The 18,826-nt window shown below is 44.9% G+C and overlaps 1 protein-coding gene across 1 annotated transcript in view; it reads left to right on the top strand.

Moving 5' to 3' along the window:
- Positions 1 to 15,382: 15,382 nt before the first annotated feature.
- Positions 15,383 to 18,826, top strand: part of ANKFN1 (ankyrin repeat and fibronectin type III domain containing 1) — a 376,020-nt gene continuing 372,576 nt past the window's right edge. The window contains exon 1 of the mRNA XM_036999166.2: positions 15,383 to 15,625. The gene's annotated coding sequence lies outside the window, so the exon portion shown is untranslated. The remainder of the gene's footprint in view (positions 15,626 to 18,826) is intronic.

Here is an 18,826-nt window from a genome sequence, read left to right as displayed (position 1 = left end):
CAAGATAGAATTTTCTTGCCCAAATTACCAATAACATCACAATGGTATAGGATGTAGGTGCCCTTCAGCTCTCAAAATCTGTGCACGCAAGTATCAAGGGAAACAGAATGCTTTATCTTTGCTGAATGAATTATTCTACTTTAAACTTTTTAACAAGCAAGCAGTTTAAGGAGATGCAGGCAGGTGTGCAGGCTGACCTCCCTCTGGTACATGCTTCCATGACTGGGAAAGTGTATCACCAGTCTTGGCTAGGGCTCCTCATTTACAAAATAAGATTTTAAAAAATTTTGAAGGGCTGTTCTAAGGATTAAATAAGCATTACACGTAAATTGCAGAACATAGAGGTGCTTGGCACATAATAAATGCTTATAAACAATATACACATAAGATTAAATTAATATCATTTTCCTCATTGGGTTGATTAGAGAAGAATCTATGCTAATATCTGTGAAGCACGGTAAAAGTAACATAACTAATAATTACAAGGCTCTGTATGACAGTGCCTTGTAATTGTGTGCTCATTATATTTTAAAATCTTAGTGTATTTCTTTTATTGCAAGAAAGCAAGCTAAAGCATAAAGCAGTTACAAATTATAACTGTGATCCCATGTGTCATCCCATCCCCCAACACACACAGTCTAGAAATAAGACATCCAGAAAAGGATCTTTTGTTTTTAGATGGGGAGGAGTGCGGAGAGGCCTGTTGAAGGAGTCCAGAGACTGACTCACTTTGCATTTGAAAAGGGATGTCAGTGCTGAGGCTACCCGTGAGTAAGGGGACAAGGGTAGAGTTGCTGCCAGGGGACCTTGGGAGAGGGACAGGCAGGAGAGAAGTGGCTCATCTTTGTCTTTCCACAGAATCCTTAGTAAAATATTCATTTTTTCCTTAAGCCCTTGTGGACTTGAATCAATTTATTGAATTTGTTAAAGGAAAGTGCCCAGTCCTCCTTCAAGTTGCTTTTGTGGCAGGCATAGTGACCGTTGACGGGTTTCTCTGCTCAAAAAATGTAAGCATTTCTGAATCATGCATCACCACTGTGCTGGTGGGCTTTGGGTTGGAAAGAGGAAGGTGCCCATCACTGAGGAACAGGCACGCCAGTGGGGAGGATGCCCATCTGGGGACTGGTTCGCGGGGAGAGACAACAAACCAGCTTGTTTACCAGCAACAGCTTAGGGAATATAAAAACAGAATGAGGCCATTAGCACAGTGTCCCTGAAGTAAATGTAAAACATGCACACAATTAGAACACTGTGTTTTACAAAGATACATAACATTTAGAGATTCACATACAACACATTAGACTGGTGGGATTGGACAGTATAATAGGCTTAGAAGGGAATGCAATGCACACATGGATGGATGGATTCACAGATGGATGATGCATAGATGGATTTGAAAAATCCAGCAAACAAGAATGAGAGGCCTTGAATGAGCCAGTGATCATGGGACTGGGGAAAAGGATTAATTCAATTCTTATACCAAACCACTTGAACGTTCTTGCAACAGCCTAGAACTGGTGCCGCCACAGAGCCAGTACTCTCCCTCTTGCCTTGTTCAGGAGGCGCACAAAATCAGTGCGAACTGGTAGACCACTCTAGTGAATTTGAGGGCTAGTTTTGCTGATTTTCAAAAGTGAAAATCCTGTTTCAAAGCCAGTCTGAAAAAGCTACGTAACATCTGATTCTTACTATATAAAATTCTGGAAAGTGCAAAACTGTGGAGACAAATATAAAGATCAGCAGTTGCCAGGGTTCAGGGATGACAGAGAGCGGGATGAAGAGGTGGAGCACAGGGAATTTTTAGATTGTGACATTATTCTTCATGATGCTGCAATGGTGGATGCATGGCATTATGCATTTGCTAAAGTCTGTAAAGTGCACAACACAAAGAGTGGGCCCTAATGTGAACTACAGACTTTAATTAATTGTAGTGATTCATCATTGGCTTATCAGTTGTAACAAATGCAGCACACGGTAACAAAAACAGACAAAAGTATTTCAATACAAGACATGGTTTGAAAGATCACAAGAGCACAAGAAACAGAGAGCTACATCAAACTGAGGCTAAGATGGCAGTCAGACTGGGAGAGGTTGATGCCATTTGTCTCCAAGCAGACCAGAACCACTCTCTAAACAGAGCATAGGTTCTTTGTAGAAAAACGGGATAAGCAGACACTGCTAGAATAACAGGTGCATAAGCCAGGATTGGTTATGCAAATACTCTTACAGAGAGGCATGTTTACTTTCCTTTGCACACAGGGGAATAATTTTAGCAACTGCAGGATTCTGGGATAGGAGACAATGAGGCATCCATTGGTTTATTGATTGACTAAATTTTTTTCTATGAATTTTCAAAACCATATCACAAAGACAGAGGCAGAAGCAACATAGCCCTTGCATTATAAACTACATCTCTTTAACTTGCCACGTATGGATAGCTTTCTCCTCCCCTGAAGGGCTAACTGATAAGAATCATTTGAAAGCAGTGTGAAAATATGCATGTGTATGTTGGTGGGGGCAAGGCAGGGGTGGAAATGGATCCTCCCATTAAGAAGAATTTGATATGAAGGACCTTGACAGCTGGTAAAGGAAGTGGGTATGTAACAATGGCCTAAAGAATTATCCTGCAACCTTATCCAGGGCCACTAATTTCACCAGGGACTATCATGAAACACACTCATGTTGCAATCCTTTTCTCAAGCTCTTTGGCAGAACACAGTGTGTGAGGAGCTTTCTGTTGACACTTGATAATTGGTCAGAGACAACCAGGTTGCAACACAACTCAGCCGTCTCTAAATTCAGAACAGAGAAAATGGCTCTTCTAACTAACTCATGTAGAGGGAAACTGTAATGGAGAAAGGCTAGGAAAGAAGGTTGTGATGTAGTAGAAGAAGCCTTTAGAGTCAAAACGACATGGGCTCTGAAAAAAACTCAGTCACTTACAGCTTACACGGCCTTGGGCGAGTTAGTAAACCTGACACAGTATATGTTTTCTCATTGATAAAATAGAGTTTTACGTACTCAAAACTATGAATAGAAATCACAGTGCCTGGCACACAGTCAGTCCTCAGTGAAGGTGGCCATTGTAATTGTAGTCTGCATTTCAGAAAAGTGCTGGTCTCCCAACAGCGGTACTGCAACAGGGTTTATGTAGAGGGAATTCTGCTGCAGTCCTCAAAAGGAAAAAGGGATACCCTCCATTACTGTCCCCCTCTCCTCTTCTCAAAACAGAGTGCTGAACTGCCCCCAGGTTGGCCGTGGGAAGTCCATGTCATAGTCCTTATCACCAGGAATCTCCACCTTTTTTTATTATATTAGTACAACAGTGATAATAAAAGTGCTGCACACCTGTTCAGTTCTTTCTTAAATATAATCTCAAGCTGTCTGACCCTGTGACTTGCCTGCCTCCCTAAAGTACAGCCCTGAGTGGCTGATATGCCACAGTTGGTGATTCAGCTCTTCCCCAGGCCTTCATGTCCCTGTCTTGCTATATGATATGAGATGCATTTCCCCACAGAAACGAAGGCTGAAACTCTACTCAGTTCATCCCAACATTGTGTTTAGTACTCTAGGGCCACAGGTTCTCAGTTAGGTCATGTGAGAACTGGCCTGGGAAGCCAACCCCATTTGTTTCTGTAGGGATGGAGTTCTTTACAAATTCCAGTGAAATGATTTGCAAGGAGACTTTGGCACACACTCTGCAGGTCAGGCTCTCCATCTTCAGACCAATAACTTCACCCTGGACAGGGGCCGCACAAGTCAGGAACCCCTGGTCTCTTCTTTCATGTCTGGGTGGGCTGCCGGCTGGCTAGGAGAAGAAGGGCCTGGGTCAATAGCCTTTTCCTCTCTTTCCAGTATTGGGAAACCAAGTTTGGAGTTTCCCTACTAACTCCACAGCTCACTGCAAATGCTGTGTACCTAATCCTTATGGCTGTATACTTTTCTAATTAATGCAGTGGGTCACCAAATAGAGCCCAGAGAAGTTATTTTCAGAGTATGATAGAGTCTGCCAACATATTTATATGACCACCACAATGGATGCATCTGGAACAAAACAGAAGGAGCCATCCATCAGGAGGCAAGGTTGTGACATGACTCCTCTCCAGTATCTCCTTCTCTGAACTGTTTGCTTTTTCTGTAACAGTTGTACTCCCAGAGTATTTAATCTTTTTTTCATACTTCTGGATTCTTCCATTCCTCTAGCCAATATAAAATTAAGAAGGAATGACATAGTTTTGGTCTTAGGCTTTAAAATGAGATACTCTAATAGTATCTCATGTTATCCTCACAACAGCCTTGTGGGATAAATATTATTATATCAACTCTACAGATAAAAATGCTTAAAACCAAGACACGCAGGAACTTGCTAAAGGTCACCCAGCTGGCAAGTTGCAGATTCAGAACCCAAATCCAGATTTATCAAACTCCAAAGCTCATCTCTAATCAATCAGAGTTATTTAGTGCTTTATTATTTTTAAAGTACATCATTTTGAAAGTATAGAATTTTTTATTTGACATTCCTGTCAGTCCTGTGAGGTAGAGAGAACAGACACTGCTACCTCAATCTGGCTGGAGAGGATGTGGAAATTTAGGTGGGTGAATGACCCCACCTAGGCTTCTGGGGAGCAGTTGGCAGTCAAGTGAATATGAACTTTGGAGTCAGACAGACCCGGATCTGGGGCTGCCCCTGACTTCGTGTGTAGTTGGGGGAAAGTCACTCATGTTCTTAGGGTTCTCACCAGGAAGCTGCAGCTAATACTGTCTCCCTAAGAGAAGGTTTTCTGTGAAATAGACAATTTGGGAGCAATCTAACAAAATGTTTTAAAGTATATACTGTTGAATCCCACTGCATGCTTTAAATGATTCTGTGACTTTGAGGAAGCTATTTAACCTAAGTCTCTATAAAAAGAGTGTAATAATAATAATACTTAATTTGTGCTCAATAAATATTAGCTGCTATTCTTATTTGTAAAACAGCTCACAGTGTGCCAAAGACATAATAGATAATCAATACATGCTCCTCCCCTCCACCACCACCTGCTGGAGCAGAGGCCCCCAGGAGCCAGGTAAATGAAAGCAAGAGATGACATTTTCAAATTTAATAAACATCCAGCTGCTCACGGGGGCATCTCTTATTACCACCGGCAGGTCATAGGCAGTCTTTTCTCAATTACCTGCGGCTAATTTTAATACCAGGCTGGCTTTGCTCACTTGGCTCTGCACATTCATCCTCAGCCTCTGCCCGAGCCCCAGGCGGGCTCTCCTCAGAGAGTGTGAGCCCGTATTAATATCATTCTGAGCAAAACATAATTAGAAAACCAAACCAGCAGTTACAAGAGTGTGATGCTTTCCAGAGCCATATACTGAGTGAGGGGAATGTTGAGGGTTATGCATTTCAGGAACATTTGTGTTTGTTTGGATTACTGCATCACCGTTTCCCTTTATGAGTATGGAAGATCGAGACGACTGGGCATCTATCTAAGTCCCAGGGCCGGGGCTGGCAATGTAGGCTCGGCTGGCCCACTCGAGCCCACTGCCTATTTTTGTGAGTCAAGCTTCATTAGAACCCAGCCATGTCGTCATTTACATACTATCCTTGGCTGCTTTGGAGCTATAAAGGCAGAGTTAAGTAGCAGCAACAGAGACCAGATGGCCCACAAAGCCTAAAATATTTACTATCTGGCTCTTTATAGAAAAAGTTGGCTGACCCCTGTCCCACTGTGTTTGTAAGTAAGACAGCCTCCAGAGGAGCCTAGGAATGGCTCCCTTCTTCCCAACACTGATAACCAGCACCTGCCTCCAAGTCCGGCAGGTGACTGGGGCTACACGGGACGTGAAATGGCCTGACAGGTGATGAAAACGCCTAGGAGATCAGGGCTGCGCATGGCCTCTCCTGGATTGCCCGGGCTTGCGATTCCTGAGGGTAGGCGTCCAGGGAAGACCTGCCGGGTCCTGTGCACTGTGGAGGTTGCCTTAGAGCTGAGGGGATCTGTGTGGTGGGAAACTGCTGTGTGCCTGGGTAATACTCCTGTGAGTGCGGCTGGGGTTCCATGATTCACAGCCTCGGGGCCAGAGTTCAGAAATGCACTTGGAGATTCACTTTATGTCAACTGTAGGCAGCAAAGGTGCAGGTTGGTGGACAATTATTAGCGTGCCTAAGGGTCCCCTGGGATACCAGCTAATAATGCAGGTTCCTGGCTAAACCCAGAGAGTCCCAGTTGAATAGCTCAGGGTCCAGGAAGCAGTGCTGTATTTTTTGAATAACTATTACTGGTTTTGTTGTTGTTCCTGCCTTTATTTATGTTGGTGAACCAGGTAAAAAAAAACACCTTACCAACTGTTCCCTGATGCTATGCTCTCAATCATTTTGGGGTCGCAGATTATGTGAGAATCTTATAACAGCTCTGGAAACTTCAATCAAGGGAAAAATACAGTGTTCGTGTCCACACACACCCAGTGTTTCCTGCAACTTTAGAGGGCTCTGGACTGCTGAAGCCCACTGCTAAGAGCTCCCAGTTAAGATCCATCCTGAAATACTGGATGAGAGAGACCGTGTGCGAGAGCATTGAGGGAGGCACTCCAGGGGAGCATTCTCGTCAGCTGTCACCTGCCCTTTCCCCCTCCGGGGGACTTGCCCGAGTTGAAGTTCCTCTTCTCTGATGTGGATGTGTGATGCTTGCCAGGTAAACTCACAGTGTGGTGAAGGCCGCGTGAGGTCGCAGGCATGAAAGCAAATGGCCACACCCACCCACAGGGGATCTCCACGCAGTGTCAGCCATGGGGGCTGCGACATCCTCAGCACTGTGGCCAGACAGGGGCCGGTCCGGTTTTCCTTTGGGACCTGGAGAATTTTGCCTGTGAAATAAGTGACCCCTGGGCATGTCCACTTGGGAGCCCTGCCGCTACCCCCACTGCGGGCACCCCAGGCCCATCATGACACTGCCTCCCCTCCTTCCTCACGTCCTGGTTTCGGCTGTGACTGTGCAGAACTGCAGTATCAATGCGGCTGCTCTCCCTCTTGGTTTTCCTCTCTTCTCCTTTCCCTTCTTCCTTTGTCCACCCAGAGTCATACTTGGTTCTTTCTACAAGGAAGAAAAGCAGAGGTTGTGCTCTTTTTCTGTAGGAGAAGGGAAGATATTTTTTATGGGGTGACCAAGGAAGTTTCCCCGGAGTGGGGAACCCGGGAGACTACATCTGAAGAAGGTGAATGAATGAGTCATGAATATAAGCAGAGCAGAATGCTCCAACCTGAGGAGAGAGCAAGCACCTAGGCCCTGAGGCGGGAGCCCGCTGCCTGTTTTTCAGGAAAAGAAAGGAGGTCAGCACACCTGGGTGGAGTGAGGCAGGTCCCGAGGGACTAGGTCTGGCGTGGCCTTGAGGTCAGGCTCAGGACTATGGCTTTTATTAGGAGTGATTCAGGAATTGGAGCTTAAATTTTAAAAAGATTATTCTGACTTTGGGTTGGTAATCAGAATCACCTTATAACAGCTTCCCTCTTGGCATGTAGGGGTCTCAGCAGAAGCAGGTGAGCCCCGTCAGGAGGCTTATTCACAGCCCTGGCAAGAGACAACTAAGGGACTAGGCCCTGGCCAGCAGTGGGGGAGGGGAGGGGACGGCATTAGGTGCTGTCTGTATTGTGAAGGTAGAGCCAAGCACATCCTCATTCATAGGTTACATGTGGGATAGCAAAGGAACAAGAAGACCCAGATGACTGCAAGATTCAGAATCTGACAAATCTAAGGATGCTGATGACTCAAGAGGCTTGGCAGTGGGAGCAGGGCTGCATCAGACACTTGGCGCAAGCCACGGCAAACCGCAGATGCATGTCGGACACCCACGAGGAGATGATGAGTAGACAGTTTGACACATTAGTCTCTGGAATTGAGGCGCGATGTCCACGCTAAAGTCAAGAGCATATTTCACAGAGTTCAGATGGTATTCAGCAGCCTGAGATTGGATGAGCCTGCTCGGGGTCTGAATGTGGATAGAGAAGAGAGAACTGGAGGTCCCTAGTTTGGGCAGAAACAGGGAATTACCATAGGAGCATGGGGAAACGTGGAGAATCAAAACAGAGGGAAGTCCTAAAAGTAAAGGAAATGGTTCAAGAAGGGAAAGTAATTCAGTGATGTCAAACACTATTGATAGGTCAGGTGAGGACTAAGAATTGACCGTGGGATGTCAACAGTGTGGTATACTAAACTTGGTGAATCCTGCAATGTTCCCTGGGAGACATGAGAACTTATTTGTCCTAGGGAGTTGAAGGGACATATTTAGACTGAGACTGAGAGGTGCTCAAAAGTGAAGCTACCTTGGTGGATTCTCATCTCCTGAGCAAGGTGCCTGCCCTTTTCTTACCTCCAAAGAAGTGATTTTTCATCAGAGGAGAGACCTGTCACACCTTTGAACTGGCAGGCCATAAATCTTCTTTCTACCAACTTGCTAAGAGCTTTTCTTGCCACCTTCCTTGGTAATCCAGAGTAATTATTATGAAATATGGGCTTGTTCTGTCTCTCCCAGCTGCGGCCCCTCTGTCCTCTGTGGGTCCTGGGGGGAGGCAGAGGCTCGGTGCTTGTCACCGGGTGTTCGTTCGAGGCAGAGTGGATGCTCTTACCAGGAACATGATGTCCTGATGAAACCAGAGGCTCCACATGGCAGCCCTGATACCTGAGAGCCCACAGCCCCTCCGGCCCAAAACGCATCAGCAAATGGCTTCTGCTTTGTTCTCTTGGGAGACAGAGAGAAAATGACCCCTGTTTAATCATGGGGATGGGAGTATTCCTTCATGCATGCTTTTATTCATTCTACAGGATCTGAAGTTGTCCAGTAGAGTACTGGGTTAGAACTTTGATACAAATGAGCAAGCTGATACATGCGTCTTATGGAAGTCATAGTTAACAGGAATTAACTGAAAGGATATTTTCTCTGGGAAGAATGTTGGGAGATATGGGTCTGGCTATTCAGAAAGTGCAGCTTTAAGCCTCTTCTGCTCCTTTGAAGAATGTGCTCAGATCAGTGGCCGTGGGGTTTTGCCTGCCTGTCATGAGTTCCTGCCAGACCTTGAAAAGCCCTGAGTAAGGCTTACCAAGCATCTTAAACCTCCAGCATGGATCCTGAAACTTCAACAAGATTCCCTAGAGATTATGAATACAGTCTTTGCAAGGCTTATCTGTGTAATGTATATCTGGGTTCAGGGTTCCATGTGTTAGTATTCATCTAAGTGCCTTCTTGCAACATTAGACACACATTCTATAATATGCATCACGAGGCACAGTTGCCCTGTAGCTCTACAGGGACAGACAGTCAGTGGACAAATGCAGTTGTTTATATTCAAGGTCTAAGTGGGACCAATTGTGGCAGGCCAGTGCAAGACCTCACAAAGTACCTATGATGGCCACACACTGTGCTAAGCTTTGGAGAAATAAAGCTGAAGACAAATCCCTGCCCTTAAGAAGCTTAAATGCAAAAGAGTTGCAAACATCAACTAATTTTAGGGAAAGAAGCATCCTTGGCAGATCTAGCACTAACCTCAGCTCGTGAATCCCCTGGCTGAACATGTATCTGTTTTGGCTGCTGGTCACCCAGTAACTGAAAATTGGCAAGTTCAGATCTGATAGGATTGCTTTAGCAACTGCTTGAGCAATGATTTCTACATTACTGTTAAAGCCTAACAATTTAATTCCAATTTTGATAGTTTAATGTAAGGAGTACATTGACTCAAGTGACCCAACACTAAATTAGCTTAGGATTTCTGGATAAGTGCAGATGCCTGAATTAATCAAGAGCAATTTATCCAGCTCTTCCCCTGGGCCAGGCATTGTGCTAAGAGCTTTACATGAATTGTCTCATTTAATTCACAAACCTCTTAAGTTAGTACTATTATTCTCTCCCATTTTATAGATGAAGAAAGTGAGTTTTGAGTCAGGACTCCAGCCCAGGATGTCTGGCACCAGTGTCCTTCCCTAATCCTCATGATAAAGCATTTTCTCATGCAAGATTGATTTAGCTACATTACATCTTTATTTGATGAATGCTAACACATTTCAAATGGTCATATATGCCCATACAACTTGTTCAGCAGAAGCAGAGTAGTGAGGGTCAGCAGTGGGAGATAACAAATGGCAGGACACAGGATATTAGCAAAGAAATGTAAGGGTAATTTCCAGATTTTTCTTTGGTCAATTCCTTTGCCTTCTTTTGTATATAACACTCTTGAACAGACTCTGAAACCTAAATCTCTTTCCTATCCTTGTGATGCTTTCTCTGCCTAGATCATCCATTTCATCCCTCTCTACCTTTCTCCTCCTGTGCATCTCCTTCTCATTCTTCAAGGTTCAGCTCAAGGTCACTGCTGCTAAAATGCCATCCTAAATCCCAGGCTTAATCAAATGGCCTTCCTCTGCTTCCCCCACCATATTACATCATAATTTTCTGTGTGTTTTGCTATATTCTATACTAGGCTGTGAACCCCTTTAATACAAAGACCATGTTTTACTTCTCTTTGTATACACAACATGCAACAGAGTGGCAAATGTGTAGTAGGTACTCAATGAATGAATAAGTGAATCAACACATCCTAATGCAGGCCAGGTGGCTTTGGTCTGCTTATAACCAGTCTACCTGCTTCGACCTAGTTATCAGTTGCTTGGTTGCACCCTCCCAACTAGAAATGGAACTCACAGTCTACCAGAAACTTAAACCTAGAAGGGATAATGGAGATAAGCTAGTCCAACCGCTTCTTTATATAGATTAAGAATCAGAGGCCAAGTAGACTGAAGAGCTTTCCCCAAGGTCACCCAGAGGTTGACCTGTTAAGGGACAGAACTGGGAATGGAACCTATCGTTTCTGACTCCTAAGCCAGAGATCTTTGCACTTCACCAGTGTTCTCCCACACGGGAGGGTGTCTTAGTATACCGCCCTAAGAGGACAGCATGTCCTTCCTGATGGATAGCCTCATCCACATTAAGAGATCCTCAAAGTAACAAATGAAAAGTTAGAAAAGAAAAGTGAATTAAATTTCCTGCATGTTGTTGAAAACAACTCCGAGTCTCTGGTCCCTCAGGGCACTCCACCACCACTCCTGCAATGTGTTTCAAAGATCCAGTTATTCCAGGACATTGGTTTCTGTTTTTTTTTTTCAAATAATGTAGTACACAAAAGAAACTTTAAAAGTGTTAGAGATTGCTTTTTATCTCTGAATGGATAGTCAAAGATATCTGCCATAAGGAAAATTCTCATTTCAGCCAGAATGGTGATTTCAATAAATCTATTCAAAGGAATAAAGTGGCTGTTTTCCCTTCGGTAAAATACACTCTCAGATCACAAAGTATTTTGTTGATAGAAATGTTAGCAAGCAATGACAGACATGTAGCCTGAAGCCCCTGAAATGCAGCATAAGACCCACCAGTCACTAGAAATTGAAACACTGTTTTAGTGGGCAGTCAGTCTAGAAAGGTTTTCATAACACTTCAATAGAGGCATTGCCAGTGCCCTGGGAAGAATAAAGGTTATGGAAGCAGAAATAGCTGTAAGTCCAACTCTATCACGTATTAATTCTGTGACCTTTGACAAATGTTTAATGAGCACCTACTTGACGTAGGCCTCTATTTTAGGCACTGTGAACAGCAATGAGAGAGTTAAAGATGAAACATGTCTACTCCCATTAAGCTTACATTCTTATAGAGAGAGACTATGGGAGACAAATAACATACACCAAAAAAAAGGAAATATACAGTATGTTACTTGGTAATTAGTATTTGGAGTAAAACACAGTTGAGGGAATGGGAGTGCTGGGAGAAGGGCAAATAGAGTGATTAGGGAAGGTGTCCCCGAGGCGGTGACACCAGAAGGAGGCTAGAGGAGTAAAGACATGGATCCGGTGGGTATATGAGGGTCGAATGCTCCAGGCAGAGAAATAGCAAATTCGAAGACCTTGTGTGGGTCACATGATGTGTGTGAAGAGCAGCAAGAGGGCTGTGTGTCTAGGCCATTGGGAGTGCTGGGGAGAGTCATGGGAAATGAGCTCAAAGAGGCGTAAGAGGAGGGGAGTTAGGGGCCAGGCCTTGTGGGGCCTTGTCAGACCTTGTAGGACCTTGGCCTTTTCTCTAAGTGACACAGGAGGCTTTTGGGTAGTTTTAAGCTGAGGAGTGGTCTGATCTGGCTCCAAGTTTTAAAAGCTCCCACTGTGCTGACAGTAGACTGCAGAAGGGAAGGAGCAGAAGCTTGAAGAACAGTTAAACTATTGAAATGACCCATGCCAGAGATTACAGTGCCTTGGATGAGATGAGTAGCTAAGGAAAAGGTGAGAGCTGCTCAAATTCTGGGTGTATTTAAAGGTAGTGCCATCAGGATTTGCTGGGAGAATCATGTTGGGTGTGAGGGTAAAACAAGTCAAGAATGACTTCAAGATTGTTTACCTGAGCAATTGGAAATATGGGGTTGTCATTAGCTGAGATGAAGAAAATTATGGGAGGAACATGTGAGTTGAGAAAACCAGGTGCTTGGTTTGGGACATATCAAGTTTGACATGTTTATTAAACATCTAGAAGACACTAGGCGACTGGGTCTACTTTGTAGAGGTAAGTTCTAGACTGTAGATTTAAATCTGCCTCTAGATGTTACTTAAAGCAATGAGAAAGAGTGAGATCAACCAGAGAAGGGCAGTCTGCAAGAAACTGAGTCCTTGGGCACTCGATATCAAGAGGTAGGTAATAAAAATAGTTAATGCTCCATTAATAATCCTTACCAGGTACCAGGCCCTCTTCTGAATGCTTTCACATGTGAGCTCATTTAACCTTCATGGGGACCCTTTAAGGTAAATGCTATTATTACCCTTATTTTATTGATTTGGAAACTGGGGGAAAGAAGCTGAGTAACTTCCTAAGGCTGTGCACCTGCTGAGTTGTGTAGCTAGAATTCCAATCAGAGGGCTGTCTGGCTCCTGAGTGTGGGCTTCCAACCCTACCTGACACTGCCTGTCCAGTAACTAGAAGAGACATGCTGCTCATAGAGAAGACTGACAAGAGACGGACAGGGAGGTAGAAGGAAAACCAGAACAGTGTGGGGTCCTGGGAGCCAAGTGAAAAAAGTATTTTAAGAAAGAGAAGAGTGATTACCTGGGTCAAATGATGCTGGTAGGTCAGATGAAGGTGAGGACTGATGCAGCAGTTGGAGGTTGTCTGTGACTTTGATGAGAGCTGGTTGGTACAGTGGTGGCAATTAAGTCTTCACCCCAGACTGAAGTAAGTAAAAGAAAAGGAGAGTTTAAACAATGAGTTTTGATAATTCTTGAGAGAATTTGTGCTCAATAGGGGAGCACGTAAGTGGGTAGTAGCTGGAGGGGGATATGGGATCAGCTGAAGGTATCCTTTAAATATAGAATAACAAATAGCATGAACTGTTGAGAATGATATGGTATCAGAGGAAAAACTGATGGTGGAGGAAAGACAAGGACATTTCACTGCAGTGGATCCTTGAGGGGACAACAGGTGACCTTTGAACAAACGGACAGTTCATCCACAGTAATGCGAGGGAAGCAGAGCCCACGGGCATGGATGATGGTAGGCGGGTAAATGTGGTGGGGGGTCTCTTCAAACACTCTCTTCTGACTGTTTCAGTTCCTATGCCTCAATTTCCTTATTCCTAAATTGGGGATCATAATATCTCTCTTCAAAGGTTGTTGTAAGAACTGAGACAACAAAGTACAATGTTAGTGTCATACCTGGTACAATTTACAAGCTCAAATTACAGCAATGCCTTCATCTCCCTCCTTATTAGTTATTATTATTAATTACTAACATTCACTGGGCATCTGCAGTGTAACAGACATGGCACTGACCGCTTGATGCACATCCCGCAGTGAACGGCCTTCCATGTCTGTGGCATCCTACTGAGCTAAGCTCTCACAGGGAACCAGTGTGGGAAGTTGGTTCTTTTCAAAGAAGCAAATGGGAATGGGGATCTTTTCCTCCCCAGCCTTCCCTTTGTATCTTAAATATTCATCAGCCCCATGGCAGAAGGCTTTATCAGCGGCTGCTCCGGTCCAGGTTTTCATCTGTGGATTCACCTGGACAGCAGTGGCCTGTGGCTGGGACCTAGAGGCATACTTTCTTTCCAACATCCTTTGTGGGGTGAGATGGAACGTGCAGACTGGGTAAGCCATTTGCTAACCCGGGGTCTGCACTATGTTGGCTCCACCGAAACTACGTCCACACGGTGAAAATCCACCCCCCCCCCCACAGCATCTGGTGCTTGTCCTTCCTTCCTTTGCCTCAGAGGTGGTGGGAAGTGGGAGATGAGTCTGTAATGTTCAACTCCTGAACGTCGGCGTTCCTAACTGGGAAAAGAGAAGTTAGGACCAGAGCAGCTCAGAGCACTCAGGCATTAACATTCTGGGTTTTTCATCGTTTGGACACACTCTCTTTTACTCTTTGGAATGAACTCAGGTTTCTTTACTAAGGATCAAAATTTGCCAGCCACGAGAAATCCCAACCATTCTACATGAAGGACCTCCATGAAGTTAGATTCCCATCTGCTCCCCCAAGTCTGTAAGGGAAAGCAGCGAGTCAGGGTCTTCTCCTGCTCTGTTCCACATCCCTGAGAAATGGATAGCCTGGCATCCTGGAGGCCTGAAAACCAAGGCTTACCCAAGTAGGTAAGGTATCAGAATCTGTTTCCACTGAAAAAGCAGTTAATTACATGCACCTTGGAATAATCCTGATGTTTTAAAATATAATCCCATGGTTCTTTATTAAGAAATGAAGAGTTCCCAAAGCAAGCAGATGCTACTTACACGGTGAAGAATCTCTATTTCTCTGATGGGATATCTACTATGTGAGTGCATCAAGTGTAAGAGTTTATATATACCATCTCACTTATTTCCTGCAGCTCCCTAATAATAGGATAAGTTTTAATATCCCTAATGTGCTGATGAAGAGATTAAGAAAGTTTAAGAACATTGCCCAAATTTACATTGCTGATAAGTGATAGAGTTCACATTTGAACCTAAATCAACTTAAATGTATGAAAAGTGCGGTGTATCTAAAAGCCTTTAAGTTTTAACCACCAAATGATGTTACCTCCCTTACTGATTTCAACAATGTTTAACATGTTTGTTAGAGGGTTTCAGACCCCTTCTGTGACACTATGCTTTATAATGCCCATATGGCTTCCCCTGGAGTCATTCTGGAAGCTGTAAATTCATAAATAATGTCTCTTCAACTCGGTCAGGCTCACAGTGCCAGCAGGAGCCAGCTGACCCCCCGGCCATGCGTGGCATCATTGCGAGCTGATGTGTCACCTCATAGTCTTGGGTTGCCGTCCCCTGGACTGTTCTGATGCGATCAGTTGTCAGTTTCAGGTCTGTTGTTTCTCTCTCCAGAAGCCCAGCCGGTGGAAGATGACAGCCCCAAAGCCCTGCCTGTGTTAGGGGAGCTGTCGGACTCTGATAATGACATCAACGAGTCGGTGTTCATCTGGGGAATCTCAGACAAAGCAGCGCAGAGGAAAACCATCTCTGCTGATGAAGGTTTGTTTCACTTGCAGCAGGAGGAGCAGCCCCAGTGCCAGCAGCGATCAGAACCCGTGAACAGGCTGGGAAGAGGTAGAAGGAGGTTGCAGCTGCCACATGTGAGTAGCATTTTATGATTTCTCTGCAGCTGGGGAAGGAATGCTGGGGAGGGGGTTTGGCTGTAAGGTGGGCGTGCATGTGTGGGCTGGGGCTTTCTGTGCGGCTGGGGGTGGGAGGGATGGTTTACACAATTAACAAGTGCATTTGGGATCTGCCTTCTTCCAAAGGAGGTGCAGGAGCATGCCCACACGCACTTGCATTTTCTCCGTCAGTCGTAGTGAATGCAAGCAGCAGGTGGAGTTTGTTGCTGTCTTGTTTTCTTCTTCTCCGTCCCTGATGGTGGGCTGCATAGCAGAAAGATCTTTCAGTCCCAGAGAGCTTTCCCGAACGGAAGGGCTCCTCCAGAGGGTTTCTTTCCCAAGTTGTGCAGATGTGTAGATCGCTATTCCTTGGCCATCAGGCTGCCCTCCGGCAGGGCGCTGATATTCTGCTAGCCTTAAAGGCGCAAGAGTGACTTTTGTATCTCTGGTTCTCAGCTCGAGTTGTCTGTAGTAAACAGCATCCAATTCAATACAATTTAAACTCTCAGTTATCACCGTTAAAAGAGTTCACTGAGCACAGTCTGGACATGGGAAAGCATGGGTTGTATTTCCCGCATCTTCTCAGCCCCAAACAAATAAGCAGGTCTCTCAGCGTTGACAGCTTCGATGCGGTCCTAAACTTGGGGAAAGTTGTTGTATGTATCTTTTTTTAATTAAGCTCTGGAATTTACTGTGAACGTTTGATAGATCAAAGCTGGAAAAGGGCAGGAGAGAAATTTTTTTTGCTTTTAAGCAGTCAGGCAGCTAGCAGCAGGCTGTCTTAGCATAGCGGGCTGGTTAATATCTTTGGATTATTGTTACTGATGCTAAATACTGTGCTGAGCACAAGTACACCTGGCCATAAACTTGCTTGTAAAATGGTTATCTGAAGACCTGGTTGTTTTGTTATTTTCCCGCCCTTCCTTCCTTCTCTCTTTAGAAGCTTTGATGTGGCTGAAGATGTCATACTGAATGTTTACATGCATTAGCATCTTCAGTAAGTGCACACAAGTCATCCTCTCCAGAAGGAAGGGGAGGAGGGAAGAAGGGAGGGACACTTCGTTCGTCCTAAGAGCAGGCTTTTGGCAGCTGTGCATAAGGAAGGTGGAAAAGTCAGAGACACCATACTGGGACTTGGCTGGGAGGAGAGCAGCCAGCTGATGCTTGGGTGCAGAGCCGAATGCCGTTATGCCGGAGAGTCAGGGCCCCAGCTCCCAAACTGCAGGCGGTATGCATGAAATGTGAACCCAGGGATGGGCTCTGCAGGGAAGCCTCTCAGGGAGGCAGTGCTTTCCAGTCTTTCTCATTCTGTGACACTCGGGTAAACAGATGAGGCTGCTCAAAGCTGAGGGTGAATGGCTGGGGGCTTAAGCAGCCATCCCAGTGGGAAGGGTTCAGTATTTGGAGCATCACAATATCTGGGACCCACCCATTGCATATGGGGGGCCTTGGCATATAGGCTGGTAGACTCTGACTTAAGCAACCCAGGGAATGCTTAAGAAATGAAGCAAGATGCCTGTGCTTTGTTATTTATTCTTACCATTACTAGGAGTGATGCACTGCAGAAACATTACAAAGTGGTGGGTCTGTTTTTTAAGACTTTCTCCTAATCTCAGCCTTTTAGCACCTCTGGTTCTTCTCTGCGTTCCCTCCCAGTCTTTGTCCAAGCATGCCTTTTGGACACAATTGTAACCACAGCCTAGATGTATTTGTTGACTCTGCTCCTTTCCCCAGTATTATTCCACAAATACTTTCCCATGTTCCCCAACAACTTTCCCATCAATGGTTAATTATGGCTGGATTAAATGAATCAAACCCTTAAGTGGATATGCCATAATCCACCATTGAAATTGCTTCTAGTTTTCCCATTACTGTAATGCCACTATGAATATTTCTGTGCATAAAGCAGTGTCGCTTCCCTTTCCTTATAAAAAAAATTCGGGGGAAGAATTCTCAACATAGATACTAGGGAAGTAGCAAATATGAACATTTTTGTGGCTTTTCATGCCCATTATGAAACTGTCCTTTTGAAACATATTTTCATTGTCCAAAACCACCAGTAATATGGTCTCGATAAACATAGATTTACCTAGTGACTTATAGAGACCAATACCTTAGGTTCCTTTTCTCTCTCTCTGAATTAAGAGCTATAAAAGGGTATTGGTCACTTTTTAAAGCTGACTTTTGAGTTCTATTAAACTGGGCAGTAGCATCTTCCCTGGGGCAAGCCTGCAGCTTCTCGGGCTCCCTTACTTTGTCAGCTGCACCCTGAGGAATCCCAGTTCAGCAGCCGCCCCTTTCCATCGCCGTCAGGAGTGAGGAAGGGAAGGGGCAGAAGCGCTCCATCCTCTACCAGGGCACCTGAGAAAGATGAGCAGGGGGCACCGGAAGGGAGTTAGCCATGCCTTATCTCCAAGCACTGGGGCTCTGTCCTGTCAGGCTCCCTGGCCCTTCCGTCTTCCTCTCCATCCGGACAGAGCCAGTGTAGAGGTAAACATGCTCCTTGCACAAGGTTTGGGACTGAGGCCTGACAGAGTGGGTGGGAGTGGGATTCTTGAGAAGGTAAGGGCTAGTTGAGTTTGTTGGGGAAAAAAGGAACACATTTTAGGGTCTCTGCTGCCGTGTGGACTTCTTCCAAATGGGTGTGCTTTAACGATAGAGGTTGGACAGGACTGGATGCCAACTTTCTTGAATAAGAGCTACAGGATGCTTCCTTTTTCAGTTCCTACATCCTATAAGGACAGTTTTATCAACAACTGATTATTTATTTTATTTCCTTTTTCCTTGTATCTCCCCAATTCAGAGATTCATCTGTGCTGTGCTGACCTCCTGTATAGCTCACTATCAATTGCTTCAGTGCTAATCTCTTTTGTTCATTCCAAAATTATTTGTGCAAAGGCCAAGAGTGCCCAGCAGGAGCCACGCAGAAACCCAGCATGCACTGGCCCACCCTGCCCTACCCAAGTGGGGAATGACAGCGTCCGGGTTGCGAGATTTTCCTACCATCCATAAGTGGGTTTGATATTTGGTTTTTTAGGGGCATTACTCTTTCAAGTCTGCAAAGGCTTAATAGAAGAAGCATTGCTTCACAAAATTAGTGGGCCAGTGGCCTATCTGAGCTCCAGTGGAAGCAATGGGGCAGAGGTCTGAGGACAGGAGGCCTTGCTGCTCCAGATGACA

The sequence above is a fragment of the Manis javanica genome, chromosome 4 (assembly GCF_040802235.1).
Source record: "Manis javanica isolate MJ-LG chromosome 4, MJ_LKY, whole genome shotgun sequence".
Taxonomy (NCBI): Eukaryota; Metazoa; Chordata; class Mammalia; order Pholidota; family Manidae; genus Manis; species Manis javanica.
This window is presented reverse-complemented; position numbering and strand designations above follow the sequence as displayed.